This window comes from Urocitellus parryii, chromosome 8 (genome assembly GCF_045843805.1).
Source record: "Urocitellus parryii isolate mUroPar1 chromosome 8, mUroPar1.hap1, whole genome shotgun sequence".
In the NCBI taxonomy this organism is placed as follows: Eukaryota; Metazoa; Chordata; class Mammalia; order Rodentia; family Sciuridae; genus Urocitellus; species Urocitellus parryii.
The window spans coordinates 2,904,836-2,921,288 of NC_135538.1; positions in this window are offsets into that span (position 1 = coordinate 2,904,836).

Sequence of the window (16,453 nt, forward strand, 5' to 3'; positions counted from 1 at the left end):
TACCTGAGGATGGTGAGTCACGTCAGACTAACTCTGCTCATCAACAGACCAACAAGAGTCACAGTCTGTACCTGACAACACAGCGGTGACCAAAACGCGTGAGGACCAGAGCCATTCATGGTGGTCGCCTTTCTGCAGCGCATCCCAGGTCAGTTAGCCAGCTCTCAGGACAAGCTTCAGGGCTGCCAGCTGTGGTCAGGGACACCCCTGCTCCTTCAGAGGAGGACAGTACTGTCGAGCCAGCTCACACCTCCATATCAAACCCAGTATGACCTGGGATAACACATCCATGAGGAGACGGAGGGCGTTCAGTCGTGAACGCAACTCAAAGCCACCAGCAAATTCTGCTTCTGGAACAGCACAGTGTTCCTCGATTTGTCAATGAGTTAGGGTGGGGTGTCGAGGCACCAGACCCATGGAGGCGCACAGAGGCACACGCTGGGCAGGAGTGCAGTCCCCCGGCCCTGGGGAGCAGAACCTCCACTCAGAGCCCTGTGCACATCTTCATCCTGAGCTCATGGCCCAGGTGTACACTCAGACTCCCATGTGGCCTCCTCTGCTCACACCAGCCTCTCCTGCTGCAGACAGCACCAGGAGATGGCCACGCCACTCACTGTGGTCCGCACCTAAAACTCAGGTCATCCCACGTGACCTTGGCCTCCTCCTCCTCTCTCCCGGGCCCCTGCATCTTCCCACTGCCATGGTCTTAACTCAGGTCCTCGTCACCTCTCCCCTGGAAGACCGGGTCCCCTTGGCTTCTACACTTCCCAAGCCATCTCTATGTGGTTTGTTACAAAATAAAACGAGTTTGTGTTTCACCCTTGCTAAACCCTGAAGGGCTAGCCCCCAAGATCCAGCTGGAGACTCCCCACCTGTCACCCGCCCCCTCCAGCCCAGCTGTGGGCTCGTGCCCCTCTGCTGTCTCTGCCCTGCTCTGGGGCCTTTCCGGCGGGTGCACTTCTTTATGTTTTTCACTAGTATGTATTTTATGATTTATTGATTATTATTATTTTATTTAATTTTTAGTTGTAGTTGGGACAATACGCTGATTTCATCTATTCATATGTGGTGCTGAGGATCCAACCCAGGGCCCCATGCGTGCTGGGCGAGCGCTCTACCACTGAGCCTCGGCCCCAGCCTTTTGTCTGGTCTTCTTTATAAAGTGACCATTGGCTTTTCTCAAGCAGAGGTCCTCTCCCTTCTGCCAGTCACTGATCCCCCATTTGTCATGGTGGGGTGGCCCTGAGGCCCAGGATAAAGTAGAGTTTCAGGATATTCACGTCACTTCATTTGCCTCTCTGTCCGGGGTTCATGTTTATGTATAAGGGAACACTGTTTCATACTGGCCTCGTCTTACCATGCTTGGTAGCCCTGTGCCTGGCACAGCAGCTGGCACGCAGGAGTGCTCCTCTTCCTACCCAGGGGGCGTTGTAACCCCTCTCGTCGTCAGCTCCACCGGCGTTGCTCAGGTGGAACTGGTTGGGCCATGACTATTTCAGATGTATTATGCGCAGATTTCACCTCTACATCTAAAAACAGTGCACTCTGCCCGTGTGAGCATCGAGAGGTGGGATGTCTGAGGAGCAACTGGGAATCTGTGAAGCCTCATTAAATGTCAGCTGTTAGAACCCCAAATTGCCTCTGAGGCAGAGGTTTGGAGATGCCCAATGTGGGTGTGAAGACTACTTTTGCTTTCTCCTCACATGAGTGCCCATGTGTGTATCTGTGAATATGTTAGTGTCCACGTGTATGTGTGTGTATGTGAGTAAATGTATGAGTATGTGTATGTATGTGTGTATGTGTGGCATATGTGCACGTTTATGAGTGGATGTGTCTGTGTAAGAATGTGCACTTGAGTTTGTGTGTGGGTGAGCATACGTATGTGTGAGCATGTGTAGGTGTATGTGAATATATGTGTGTGACAGCACATGTATGTTAGCAAGTGTGTGAGAGCACATTTCATGAATGTTAGTGTGTGAGTACATGTGAACATATATGTATGTGAGAACATGTACATGAATGTCAGTGTATGTGTGTGTGGGGGGGAACATGAATCATGATTAATGACTTGGAGAACTTATTTCCTCCCAGCACTTGAGAGACCTCCATCTCTCTAGGTCAGTGTATTTCCAGGCTCCTGGGCTACAGCAGTGACCACAGCTCAGGTGCACACACACCTGTGCTTCTGTTTGGGCTCACGGAGTAATCAGATTGTGTCCACGTGGCAGGCACCATGCACGGCAAGTGTGCAGGTTATCAAAATGTCCCTCTAGTGACAGTGCAGTCCAGGCCCAGGACAGCTGGACTGCGTCCACCAAGGTGTCTAGGAATAGTGCTGTATTCCATCTGGGGTTCTGGCTGGTTTTATGGGTGGGAATTTGTAGAGACAGTAATGAGGACCCCCTGACACGTCTGGCTGTTGGGGGCTAGATGTGACATCTCCACTGGATGTGATGGTCTACTGGGGAGGTCATGCTCTGACTGGTGTCCTGCAGGCACTTTATAAGAACACACACAGCTGATGCCCATCGCAGTGGTCACAGCCTGGAGAAAAGCCTTGGGCTTTATCACACCCTCTCCTGGCCAGCAGCAGACACCTCTGCAGGCTTTTGTCAGGACGTCCATTCACCTGAGTCATGCAGTGGAGCAAAGCTGGATGGACAGTCAAGTGGTGGGACGTGACGGAAGGCTGGGCGTCCAGGTTCCTGCAGACGGGACGTATACTGAGTCACTTACATGGCTGGCCTTGGGGCCTGTGGGCTGCTGGGCTGCTGGTGCCCACTGTGTCCCCGACCATGCTGGGCATCACGTGGATTTGGAGTTGAGGCCAGTGGCCAGCTCTTCTGTGATGAGTCTCCTGATGTCTTCCAGGCCTGTGGCATCGATTAAATAAGGCCAAACCCCAAAGAATGCACAAGTATCCGGTCACTGTCACTTTTCTTTGTGGTGAACCAACAACTGAGGCCATTTTTCCTCGGGGACAGGAGGGAATCAGCAGGGCTCCCACCTTGGGCACCTTACTTAGGGAGCCCCAGTTTCCTTGTGCACTCACACACCCAGGGTGATTATGGAGAGCCCCCTTAAGGATTCAAAATTGCAGATGGAAAACGTCTAACATGGGGAGTGGCCAATGACCTGGTTGGTGGCAGCTGTCCTGCTACAGTGCTAACTGTCCTGGTGTGCGAGTGTCCCAGGGTGAGTCCAGTGGGCACCTGGGCTGTGGTGCTCCCTCCGTTGCTCACAGATCCCCCAGTGGAGAAGGAGTGAAGCGGAGCTGAGGCCAATCCTGGGCTTTTCCCTTTATGACTTGGTTTGGGTTGAAACACAGCCGTGGCTTTCTGTGAGCCCGTGCCCACCCTACAGGATGGGATTTGTGCAGCTGGGGGCAGCAGACAGGGCTCTGAGATCTGCTGAGAGCTATCATTTTGTGGTGCAGTTTCCAAGCCTGTTGAGGGGCCCCCCAAGCCAACCCTGGGTAGTGGAGGGCCGTGGATCAGGGGTCCCGCTGACACTGTGGTGAACCGTTGCGGTGGGGTCTGTACTCCCCAGCCACTCGCCTGTCATAACATACACTGTGGCTATCTGTGGGACCCTTTGGGGACACCTAGCTTTTTTACAAGAGTGTTTTATTTGCTCTGCTACTGTATGAGGTAGCTCACCTTGGCACAGGTAGCGTCATCCCTGTGGGACAGAGAAGACGGTTACGGACTTGAAGTCCCACACTGGTGCTCTCACTGTGCGGACTGAACAGGGCCATACTTTCATGTGGTGGCTTCATATTCTTTCTGGGATGCTGAAATGTAGAGGGGACAAATCCTTTAAGTGATGGCTGTGGGTGCTCGGCAATCGCATCCCCGCTGAGATGGCCTGGTGGGTGGGCCGGCCTGGAAGCCGCGGTGCAGGCAGTGCTGGCTCTGAGTCTTCTTCCCCTGGCTGCACAGCTCCCTGCAGTGCCAGGGGACCAGGTCCCTTTATTCTACCAGGAAGCTCCCACCTGTCTGCACCTGTCCCCTCCCCAGGGACCCCGGGCACTGGCCACTCCTCCGCCCTCATCTGCAGCTTCTCCAGCCTGCTGCTCCCACCCCTGCAGGGCTCCCACCCCTGCAGGGCTCCCACCCCTGCGGGCACGTCTGCTGGCTGCTCCCTTCCTTTTAAACTCCTCCCTGGCTTCTGCAATCCTTTCTGGGGGTTCCTTACCTCCACCTTCCATGACAGCCAGGCTTCTCTTTGTCCTTAGTCTGTGATGGGCTGAAATTCACTGCCTTGTCTAGGTGTGGGCTTAAAACCATCTCCTGTCTGGAATTCAGGGGGCCCTTGACCTGGAGGCCTTGTGTTTCCCTCTGGGAAAGCCGAGTGCCACCTGTTTTCCCCTCTGCCCTGTCCTCCTCTCTCCTCCTGGACTCCACCGATGGGCATCCAAGGGCTCCTCCCTGTGCCTGTATTTCACTGAGCTCCCAGCTCTTCCGAAAACTCTGTGATGGGTTCTGGGAGAATTTCCCCGTGTGAATCTGCGCTGCGTAGGGCAGCCACCTTCAGCAACCTCTCCATCATCAGGTCTGCCTTCTGCTGATTCTTGCTCAAGCCACCTGATCTGGTTTTGTGACTTTCTTTCATGGTTTCAGGGGTATAGAAGTTAACCTTATCTCTATGTAGATTACATATTTTAATATGAAATCCCAGCTTCCATATTAACCCCCCCCCACACACACACACACGAATGTTGGGTTTGTCATTTGTTATCTTAGTGGTGGCTACTGGGACTGGCGGCTCTGCTCATGTCTTGAGTGCCCACCCACAACTTCACTTCTGCCCGAAGGCAGCCCCCTGCAGAAGATGCAAGGTGGACCGAGGGGATGGTGGACACACAGGCCCCGTCCAGTGGTCCCACGGAGCAGCACAAACTCACTGTGCAGTCTGTGGGGTGCTCTGCCACCCCTCTCCCACTCAGAGCCCTCACGACTCTCTTTTTGCTCTTTTCTCCAAAACCAGGGTGTTGGATAGAACACTCCCCCGGGCACTGAGTGTTGGGCTGGCTTTCATGGTTACCCTAAAGACGGCTAAACGGCCGAGATGAATCCTGGATGTAAATCATGGCGTGTCTCTGACCCAGTCCTTACAGGATGGGGGTATCGGAGGGAGGGAGGACGGTGGGTAAACGGCTCACCCTATTTTTAGGGTCAAACCCTAAGTTTTCCTTTGACCTCACACAGCCAGGGAGGGAGAGACAAGCCAGAACTTTGGAACGACCCCTCTCCTATTCTCTTATCCCGTCCCCCCTCACTTGCCTCTCAACCCCACTCCTCCCAGAGACAACAAGAGAAAACGGTGTCTGCCTGCCCACCACTGGCCGGAACCAGTAGCTCAACACTTGTTAGGAATGGCCTCCCCTCCGCTTCCCCTCCAGGAGGATGGCACACATTTCACTGCAGTGTATCTGGACGGTGCTGCCCAGGATGGGCCCAGGCAGAGTGTCGCCCTCAGATTCCACGGGTTCAGACCACGCCCATCCACGTCAGGGCGCCTGCTGCTGACCTGACCCCCTGGCTGGCCCAGGACCCAGGGGAGGGACGCTGCTCTCTGCTTTCCTCAGCTGGCCCCTGAAGGCTGCAGCTCCAGTGGCGTTGAAGGAGCAGGAGAAACATCCAGAGAGAAGAACCCTGTGGCCCCGGGGCGGGGGGCAGGACCCTCCTTTTTGGAATTTAAGCCAAAGGGCAGCTATGTGGATGGCTCTGTTCTGTGGAGCAGGGCTTCTTTGGGTTTCCTTTTTGCTCTGAGTCCTCGTGCCCCTTGTTTGTCCTCCACCCAGGTGTGGCTCGGCTTTCTTTGGTCAAGCAGCGAGCACTCAGGGACACCTGTGGAAGACGCGCGGCAGGTTGCTGCTGGGGCTCTGCTCACCGAGCCCCAGTGCATCAGCTTCTCGATGCTCTTGCTGAGTGAGAGGTGGCTCTGGGAGCTCTCATTCTGGGAAGGTCGGAAATGCAGGTTCCAGGGGGGTTCCACGGGGCCCACAGCCGAGAAAGCCCTCCCTCCAGAGCAGATGTGGACCCCGTGTACTGCCACCCCCGGGAGCCGCCTCTCCTCAGAGCAGGACAGAGCTGGAGGAAAGAACTGAGGTTTAGATCAGGGTCTCTGGGGCAGCAGGGGTTTGATTTGAAGTTCCCCAAATAAATGGTTTTAAACTAAGAACAACTCTGTGTTCAAGACGGTTCTACTTTTGCATGATTGTTTGTCTCTGAACATGATTGCCTCCTTGGAAACTTCTCAGCAATTAGAGGCCAAGACTGTGTCTTGTTATTTTTTCATTTCATCCTCCTGATGCCCGAGCACAAGGCCTGGGGCAGGATGGGTGAGCCCCTGATTAACAGGGAGGTCAGGGAGGAGTGGTTTGCGGCTGGACTCCAGTGGGCTCTGGAGTCTCATTGCCTAAGTAACGTCACTCATGTGAGCAGCCTGGCCAGTGGCTGGCAGAGGGGCACTGGGACATTTTTGTAAGTATTATTAATCAAACATGCTCCTTGGAGTCCCCTGAGCAGACTTGAGGTCAGGCGGTGAGGGAGCCTCCAACCCCCCCCACCATGCCTGGAATCCCCGTGTGGCTCAGAACGGGACATTTCTCCTGCACCTGAGCCAGCCAGAAGTGGTTCTGCTGCTGTGTAATGGCCTCCCCTGGAAGGGCTGCTGTGGGATCCACTCCTGGCCCAGCTCACAGCACTAGTGACCAAGCCCACGGCTGGCTGGGACTCATCAGCCCCGCTCTGGGAATCTCCTGGCTCCATGTGCTCTGAGGAGGAAGGTCAGTGGTGACCCCTGCAGGCAGTCACCTTCCACAGAGGACGTGTCTGAAGCACATGCTCTGACTGTCCCAGGACTAGGATTCCCTGCTGGAGTGGACTTGCCTGATCATGTGCTCCAAAGACAGAAAGGCGTCAGGGTGGGGGGAGGGGGGCTGTAGCTCACAGAGTCCTTGCACCATCAATCACATTTTTAAAATCAGACGAGAATCACAAGAAAAGGTGGAATGTGGAGAATCTCACCACCAGTCTAGACAGAGAGACGGACAGACGGAGGACGACGGGTGCTGCCAGCCACTGCCCTGGGTCCCTGAGAATGGCTCCTGTCCTCCCATCAGGCTCCTGGAGACACTAGTCCCTCAGCCACGGCTGCAAAGAAGCCACAAAACCAAGTCCTCCAAATCGGGGCTTCAGAGAAGGCACCGTGAGATGGAGAGAAGTCGCCCAGTGAACGGCCGGTTCCTTTTCTTGAACTTCTAAAAATCCCAAGAAGGAGGACGGACAGCAGTGGGCTATTTCTCTTGTTGGACACCTGCTGCAGCCTCTGGACTGGCGTCCTGGGGGTTGGTCTGGAGCTTCCTGAGTGAGCAGAGGCTGCTGAGAAGCAGATGCTGCTGTGGTGAGGGTTTGAGTAACTCAAAAAACACACCGTTCTGTTTTATAAAAAATCAAATAATATCAGGCATTTCAAAGCTGGAAGGATCCCAACAGTTCTTCCCAGGTCTCCCTCCATCCTCCGTCTGTGAGCAGCCCGTTTTACAGCTGGGGCACAGAGCATCCAGTGTATTCGCAGAATGTGCAGCTCTCTGTCGCTTTGTGAATTTTCATGAGTTGAATGTGCATTTCATGTCTGATAACCTATGACAACCTCACTGCAGGGATTGCCAGTTTTCAAATTTTTATTTGTTCTAGAACTTTGCTCGCAGTGCTTGTGAATAAGATGCCAGGTTATAGGTTCTTGAAACTCCTGGGTCTTGTGTAGTTACTGTTTCTTGTCAATAATTTTCAAAGTGCATATGTGCTAGGAAAAGACTCCCGTGCTCACATTTTAAGGGCCTGATCATATGTCCCATCTTGAAACTTTCTGATGTGTGTTTGTGCCTGTTTTCCCATAGTTTATGTATTGAGGGAGTGGATGTTTGTAGGAAGAGAAATGCATTGCCTTGAAGGATCCGTGCAGCGAGGCCCTGCAGCAGGGCCCGCGGGAATCGCAGCAGTGAGACAGAGCGGTGGAGGAAGACGCAGGAGGTGAGCGGAGGTGTGGGCTCACCTGCAGGCGGTCAGCTGACGGCAGAGGTCTGCAGAAGAAAGGACGGGTCGGCTGTGTGCTTAGGGAGGCTGAACTGGAATTGGAAGGAAAAATGGTAGAATAGGGGACATGGCAGAGGGACCTGGTGCAGAAGTCACCATGAAGACCCCAGGGAGAGGCAGTGAGGCTCAGTGGAAGAAACAGAAGTGGAAACCCAGGGGAATATCCCCTGATGGCCCTGGTGCCCCGCCACCCTGCCTTTGCCTTCAACTGGGGACTTACCCCAGAGCTGGCCAGGCAGGAGGGAGGCAGGCATGTCCCCAGCCATGACAGGGGGAGCCGCAGCAGCCAGGGCGTCGTGGGAAGCAGCTGCAAGCCTGGTCCGCTCTCGGCTGGGTCTCTCCACGGGCAGCCGGGAGGTCCTTGTGGAGGGCAGGGCAGGTCGGGACACCAGACTGGGGCTGTGTCCTGAGCCTCCTGTTCATTCCTGCAGTGGTGAGACTGTGGACAGGCCTCCCCCTCCTGGAGAACTCTCAAGAAGGGGAGCCTGCCTCGCAGCCGCTCTGCCACCTGGAGGGAGGAGGGGACACCACCTGGCCAGGAATCTGATCCAATCCCTAGGGGGAGTCTCTGGGGAGACCCCTGCTTCCTGTTCTTCCTCTGGAAGTCCTGCCTTTCCCCCTGCCTGGCTCCCTGGCTGCCATCCACCTTGCGGCCAGGACCACAGGATGGAACGGGAGCCAGCCCCGCTGTGGGGAAGGACAGGCAGCCCTGTCTCTGACAGCAGCCCTGCCAAACGCCTCTCCTGGGACCTTGGAGAGACAAACTCAGATTGTTTTGGCCTCTGGTAGTTGGGCTTCCAGCTCCTAAGGAATTAATTTTCTGGTGGACTCGTGTCGCTACACACTCAGCAAAACCCACAGGACTACACAGGTGGACAGCGAGTCCTAGAGAGAGTGGTGGGCTTTAGTTAATACCAGTGTCTCATCGATTGCACCAAAGACATCCACCAACACAATATGCTGGGTCACAGGGGACACTGGCCGTGACGGGGAGGCCATGGGAAGCCTGGCTGTGCTCAGTTGCCTGTAAAACTGTAACTGCTCCAAAATGATTTGATTAATTTTTAATATTTATTTTTTAGTTCTCGGCGGACACAACATCTTTGTTGGTATGTGGTGCTGAGGATCGAACCCGGGTCGCACGCATGCCAGGCGAGCGCGCTACCGCTTGAGCCACATCCCCAGCCCGATTTGATTAATTTTTATAAAGAAGCGTTGACCAACCCAAAACTCCTTCTCTTATCCCTCACAACCATAAAGATTATAGAGATTAACATTTTACCCGCCATGGGTTGTAAGGGACAGGAAGGGAGGACACGTGGTCTGAAAGGACGGGGGCCCTAGAGCCGTGACAGCAGAACCTCAGCTGTCCGTTTTCATTAGCGAGGTTCAGGGGGTGCACCCCCGGTCGCTGAGCAGGCTGACGAGAACTGAAGTTCATTGACAACTTCCTCCTGATTCTTCCCCCAGTTTCCACTCATGCTGGATTTGAAACCTAGTTCTGGGCTAGGACATCAGGGAAGCTGCTGGGCAGCTTCATGGTTGTGAGAAGGGACAACCCACAGCTTTTGGTTAGAAATGCCCTGTGGCCATTTTCCACGCCTATAAAAATCAAAAGTGGCTGAGGAAATGCCTGTTGAAGGTTTACCTAGCGACCTGGCGGAGGCCAGGGGACAGGACATCCAGCACGTGTAAGCCCGGCTGGGGCTGCGTGGCACCCGCTGGGAGACCAGACAGATTGGGGTGCTGCAGCCCTGCCAGGGCCTATCTGCAGATTTCCAGCCTCTGCCAGATTTCTTAGGCTTCCGGTGAGCTTTCCCCATTTCTTAGGAAAACAAGATTAAATGTTGGCAATCTTCCCACAACACGAATATTTGAAAATCTGCCCAAAGAGATTCTGCAAGTTTTAGAATTTAGGTTTCAGTGTGTATGAGTCAAGCTCAGGGCCGACCCCAGCTGGGGACTGTTACCCACAGCCTGGAACAGTTGAGCGCCTAGTGGAGACTTAGGGTCGAGGCTCAAACAGCTGGCTCTGGCAAATTTTAATCAGGAGGACACAGTGTAAATACGGTTTCTTTGGGAACGGTAGGGTTGTACACAGTGGCGGGGAAGGAACCCATGAGAGCGGAAGTGGGGAGATGGAACACAGGTAAGCGCAGAAACTGAGAATGGTGAAGAGTCGGTAGCACTTAGGGTCCCAGGGCAGCTCCCGGCTTAGGGGCATCCTGGAGCCCTGACCAATGCCAGCCGCACATCTTGGCCAGGTTGCCTCCTAGAGCTGTGGCCTGAGAAAGTCACTTAATTCTCTGGGCCCTCATGAGAAAGTGGGGTGACCACAGCACCTACCTGGGAAGGCTGTCGGGAGGACTCGGTGGCACCTGGCCTGGCACGACCTGGAGGAGGCTGTGTTCTGTAGCTGTCAGAGCCAGTGTGTGATCAAATACCAACCGGGAAGCTCTGACTGCTGGCTGGACTGGCCAACTCCTGGCCCCACGGGCCTTCAGGGAGGAGGGGCACGGACTGAAGGACAGCGAGGGCACCTTCATGGAGAAGATGCACCTGGACCTGACTGGAAGGGTGCAGACCGTGGGAGAGGCCGTGCCTGGAGCGCCCAGCACCACATTGCCCACCTGTGGGGGTGCAGGGAAGGTCAGTCCAGCACCACTAATGAGAGTCCATTGGAAGGGGTATCAGTGGGGGCGGGAGCCAGCAGAGCAGCTGTGCAGGTCAACGGGGAGATGGAGGGTGGCTAGAGGGTGGACCGGAAGCACTGAGGGACGGCACAGAGCAGCCCAAGGAAGCCCACCAGCTTGAACCAAAGCTCTGCCAGCTCTGGCAGGAGAATGGAGGCAAAGACTGAGGATCAGCACCGTGGCCTTTGTTCCATGGCTGTGACCTTGTGCTGGTGAATCCGGAGGGTCCCGTGGACGTGCAGAGTGGTTTTCGAGACCTAACGCGTGAGTGCGGCGTCCGTCTGCCCTGACTGAGGAAAGTGGTGGACTGCAGCCTTCGTCCGCCTGACGCTGACACACAGCACGTGACACGCAGGATGCAGGACAGCCACCGTTAGAATTACACAATATTTATTTTCCTTAGGTCGTTTTTACTTCCTGGACAACAAAGAGCCAGAACAATTCTGGAACTCAAGCTAACTATAAGTGATAGGTCTGTTCTTCTTTGGATGAATTCATTTTTTCTCTTCCTGGTGAATTTCTGGATACTGATGAGAAATACTGAAATAAATATTTCTCTTTACAAGGCCTTCTAAAAGTTTTGACACCTAATTGCATGACCTGTAGGTCATATTGAGTGCATGGCATATTCAAAAAAAAGAGCTCTCCTATTTACAGGTGGTCTTCTCTGGGTACGCGCCCTGTGAAAGCCCACCCCCACACAAGGTCTCCAGCCAGGTGAGGCTGGGCGTCTGGACTGAGGGGTGACATTGTAGTCTCCTCACAGTGCTGACTCCTCCCATCCCCTGGGGACTCCTACAAGGCAGGACCCTGTGCTCCCAGGAGGGGTTGATATTGGAAGCACAGAGGCGCCCCCACCACCCACTGGCATTTCAGTCTCTGACGCTGTGGCTGAAGCCTCGGCTGCCTTACAACCACAGTGGGACCATGGCTTCCAAGCCCAAGTGTGCATGAGCACCACCCAGGGAGCTTGCTAAAGAACTGGTGGCTCCCCACCACTGGACTCCCCACCAGTCACTGCTTCATCCTGTTTTAAGGACAATCTGTGAGCAAGGTCTTGCACTTGGAGAGGCTCCTTGACCTGTACAGAGGATCAGCTCATAAACCACGGAGCTTGGAAGGAAACCCGGATGCAGATGGCTCCACAGCCACCCCAGGGCAGCGACTGGGCATCTCCACCCTCTGGAGCTGGGGAGAAGATGATGAGTCTCTTCCTATTCCAGGATTAGCAGAGGAGCAGCTAGCTCAGCCTCCTCCTGCTGCGGCACCACTCCAGAAACCAAAGATGGCTTCCCTGCTGCGTTCTCTGATACGGAGCTGGAGAAGGCGGTGGCAGAATCAGGAGGTGTTCTCCAAGTGGACTCCAGGAGGGCTACATCACCTGGTGGTTTGTAAGAGATGTGAATTCTTGAAAACATTGCCACAAACACTGCCACTGTGGACAATTTCAAGCTACAGATGTGACATCACTAAATACAGAGTTGGGAATAGACACACGCAGTCAACTTTTTGCAAAGAGAGTGGGAGTCCCCGCACACCATGGGCAGTTATTTCTGCTATCAGAACTGTCAACCCGCTTTCTGTTACTCTACCAAAATACCTGAGATGGAAAACTTATCAAGAGAAAAGGCTTGTTTGGGGTCATAACCTTAGAAGCTCCAGTCTCTGATCAATTGGCCTGTGGTGAGGCAGCCCGTATGGCAGAGGGAAACCACTTGCCTCGTGGCCAGGAAGCACAGAAAGGAAGAAGGGTCAGGGTCCCACAAACCCCTTCAAGGACACATCCCCCAGGACCTAGGGCTCCCCACTAGGCCCCACCTCTTAAAGTTCACCATGCCCAGCTGCACCACTCTGGGGACCAAAGCCTTTGGGGATAGTTAAGATCCAAAGATGAGCAAGATGGCGTCTGTATTTCAAAGTTCAGTATGTCACAAGGCGTGCCTGACGACCCTCAGGGCCCATGGAAATGGGAGCAGGGCCACAGCCTACAACACTCTATTAGTGACACATCGTGACAGGACGGGAATCCAGGGAAACCCCGTGTGTTTCATACATGCTCACCGGTGGAGAAACACAAAGACTACAATAAATGCGTCACTCCAACAGCATTGTCTTGAGAGAGGCCTGCAGTGCCCACTGCCTGGGAGCCACCGTGTCCGCCACCCGTCTGCCAGAGAAGCCGAGTGGCAGTGAGGTGTCAGGAGAAGAGCTGCACAGAGAAGGGAGAGTGCCAACCGGGAGAGAAAGGGGGCGAGGCATGCTGCAGCCAGGCAGGTGGCGGCCACAGCTGCCGCTCGTGTGACTGGGGAGGCTGGAAGGAGGGTGGCCATGTCAGTGTTAGATGTGGTCCTAACTAGGTTCAGGGACACTGGAGGCTGTTTCTGGGTGGGTGCAGAGGGTGTTTCTGGAGAGATTCGCCTGGGACTGGGAAGACTGTGTGGGAGGATCCCTCACCAGCGCAGGAGGCGCCCCTCACTCTGCTGAGGGCCCTGGAGACCAAAGGGCAGGGAGGGAAGTTGGCTTCTCCCAGAACCGGGCATCTTCTGCCTCTGCCCCAGCTTCCCCAGGTTCTCGGGCCTTCAGACTGAGTCTCGCAACAGCACCCCAATTCTCAGGCCGTTGGATCAGACTGAGTGCACCTCCAGCTTCCCTGCTTCTCCAGTTTGCAACAGGATAATATGAGATTCTTGGCCTCCATAACTCATGAGCCAGGTCCCATGATAAATATCTGTGTGTCTGTCTATCTATCGCCTCCTGTTGGTCTTTTTTTCGGGAGACGTCATACAAGGGTGATGTGAAACCCAACAGAGTTGTGACAGCACACATGATGGTGTGTCTCAGCATGCTGGAGTGAGTGTGAGATTCATACATTTCTACTTTATCCACTGGGATCCTGAGAAATGGCGTGTGCACGAGCAAGCGGAGACCCACAGTACACTCAGGTTGTCCCTTCATTTATCAACCACGCTGGAGCAAATGCCTCATTTCCAGCGAGCTTTATAGCAGAACTGGCTGTGGTTACGTCATGGAAACTGAGAGGTAGGGCTTTTCGCCTGACAGCTATTCAAGATGTACTACACATTGCTGATTTTAAATCACTTTGTGCAGTGGTTGGTATACACTAAGTGCCCAATGAATGGTCAGAACTCACCATGCTTCTCCCAAGTGGGAGTCAGGTGGAACTTGAATGGATCCAGCTGAAGGTAGAGACCTTGTCAGGGGCAACAGCCCGTGAACAGAGGCCCCAGAAATGGAGAAAAGTAGCCCCACTGGTGAGCCGTCATGTAGGGACTACTGCAGACAGAGAGGGAGCAGAAACTTCTGGAACACTCTTTGCATTCTTCAAATGCAGAGAGACACTAGAGACAATGCATCACACATTCTTGGGGTCGTCTGTAATTGTTCTCAAGGTGGAAGTGAAACAAAGAGCAGAGCACAGTAAGACTTGTGGAGGCTGCGTGTGTTGACTTGTTCACATAAGTTGGCATGTTGCTCCTCCTGCAACCCAGGCACACATGCACACTACACTGTGGTTGTTGGCAGGCCCAGCTGCAATATGAGGTAACCGAGGTCGTAGGAGACAATTTTCCAGGAATTTAGGAGGAAACCCAAAATATGCACGTTGTGAAGGTGTGAGCTATCCAGCACAGGGGGAAAGTCTCACCCATAAACCACAGCACCCAGCACAGTGTGATCAAGTGCGTGCAGTGGGGCAGCAACAGGGGCTCCTTCTGCCTGGATGTCCAAAGGATGGCCAAGGAGGTGCTGTTTGGGTGTGGCCAGAGCGGGCAGTGGGACTGTAGGAGCTGGACAGGAGCTGGACGTGTGCACATCTTTGCAGGTGGGAGGCAGCAGAGCTGGAGCCTTGGGAAGGACTGCCGGAGCTGGGTCTGGGCAGGGAGCTGATACCATCATTCCTCCATGGCTGTAGGAAAAGAGATCGCTACTATTTCAGGAAGGTGTGTGTCTGCGTCCTTCTAACAGGTTTACTGTGACTGAATTATTAATAGCTCCTTTCTGCCAATTATTCTGAGCATCTTCCCAGTATCATCTCTCTTAATCTTTGCAACAGCCCCCCCGAGATGGGTACTATTGCTGTCTCCCTTTTGTATGAGGAAACTGAATTGGGGAGAGTTTTAGTAAGTTGCTTCAGGTCAGACAGCTACTGGGCTGCAGATTTGGGTACCCATCCACACTGACCTCAGTGTTTTGGCTCTCTGCAGTCCCCATGAACGGCCTGCCCAAGGTGCGAGGTATACCAAGAAGTGCAGAAGGTGTGAGGGCAGTCCTACAGTTTGTAGGAATTAAGTTTCTTACAGAGGCACTTTGGAGATGAAACAATTTAAGTCCTATCAATGTTGTCCATAGAAAAAAATGCACAATTGCTGCTCCAAAATTTGGAGAAAATCACCTTTATTTCTGTATTTGTCGATGATCAAGGGCCCGTGCATGTCTTTAGCTCATTTCCTGCAACTAAGCATAATACTTGTCACTTGAGACTTTTTAAAAATGGGGGCCATGGTCTGAGAGTGGAAAAGCTAAGGCACCTAGAGAGCCCAGGGAGAGGCGCAGACCAGAAGGTCCTGGAGAAGGGGAGGAGCTGGAAGGGGTGCTCCGAGGGCAGATGCCGAGGTTGTGCATGCACATTCCTTAGAGCTGTGAGTAGAACAGGAGCCTTGCCCAGGGTGCCAGGCCCAGCACCCAGCTCACAATCACAAGGCAACAGTGGATGAGAGCTCACGGGAACTTTCCCAGAGCTACTGTTTCCAGAGGGTCTTACCTCCCCTGCTGAAACGCTCTGTGTGGATTTTTCCAGATTATACTTTGAACTTGGGCTGGCTGTTGGCACGCAGCTGCCAGGAGGTCTGTGTGCCCCCTCAGACAGCTCACCCTGGGTGCTCTAATGAAGGGTCCTTTTCCACCATTGCCCAGGCCAACCTTGTCCTCAAAGATGCAGCTCCATAGCATTGGAGCCGGGTCTGCAGACTGGAAACCAAGCAAAGATGCTGCAACGTGGCGCTGATGGAGTCTGCCTTCAGAATGCCGAGCAGCCGCAGTAAATGGCCCAGAGGAGCACGGCAGCCGCAGCTCCCTGCTTGGCTTGGGGGATGCTCCCACAAAAAGGCTTAGTTGTCATTCCATCAGATTTCCAATCGCCTCTGCTGCTCAGACATGGAACCGTCCAGACTTGGAAATGTCATGACCTCCCCCAGCCCAGGGCCTCTTGTGCTGCCCTGGAACCCAGGGGCTGATGTGGGTGGGCACCCTAAGTGTTCAGCTGCAAAAAAAAAAAAATGCCCCCAGTGATGGAGCTGGGTTCTGTGTGGTTTCCCGTGGCCATCTCAGGACAGGGAAAGCCAAGGGTTTCAGGATGCTCCTACGAGTGGCCAAAAGGATTTTGAAGCCAGAGAGAGCCCAGCACAAATCCAGTCCTGAAGCCTCAGAGTTAAGAAATCTGAAATAGGAGCTCCTCTCCCTCCCAGGGTCACTATAGCAGCTCAATACCTGCCAAATGTCAAATGCTTTATCTAGTGTACAAAGGGTGGACACGAAGAACCAAATGACACAGCTCTACAACAGTTCACCTCTTTCACTTCTCACCTTGTACCACTGTGCACAGAGATTCATAACCTGTGTTTATGGAAGTATTTTAGTAGA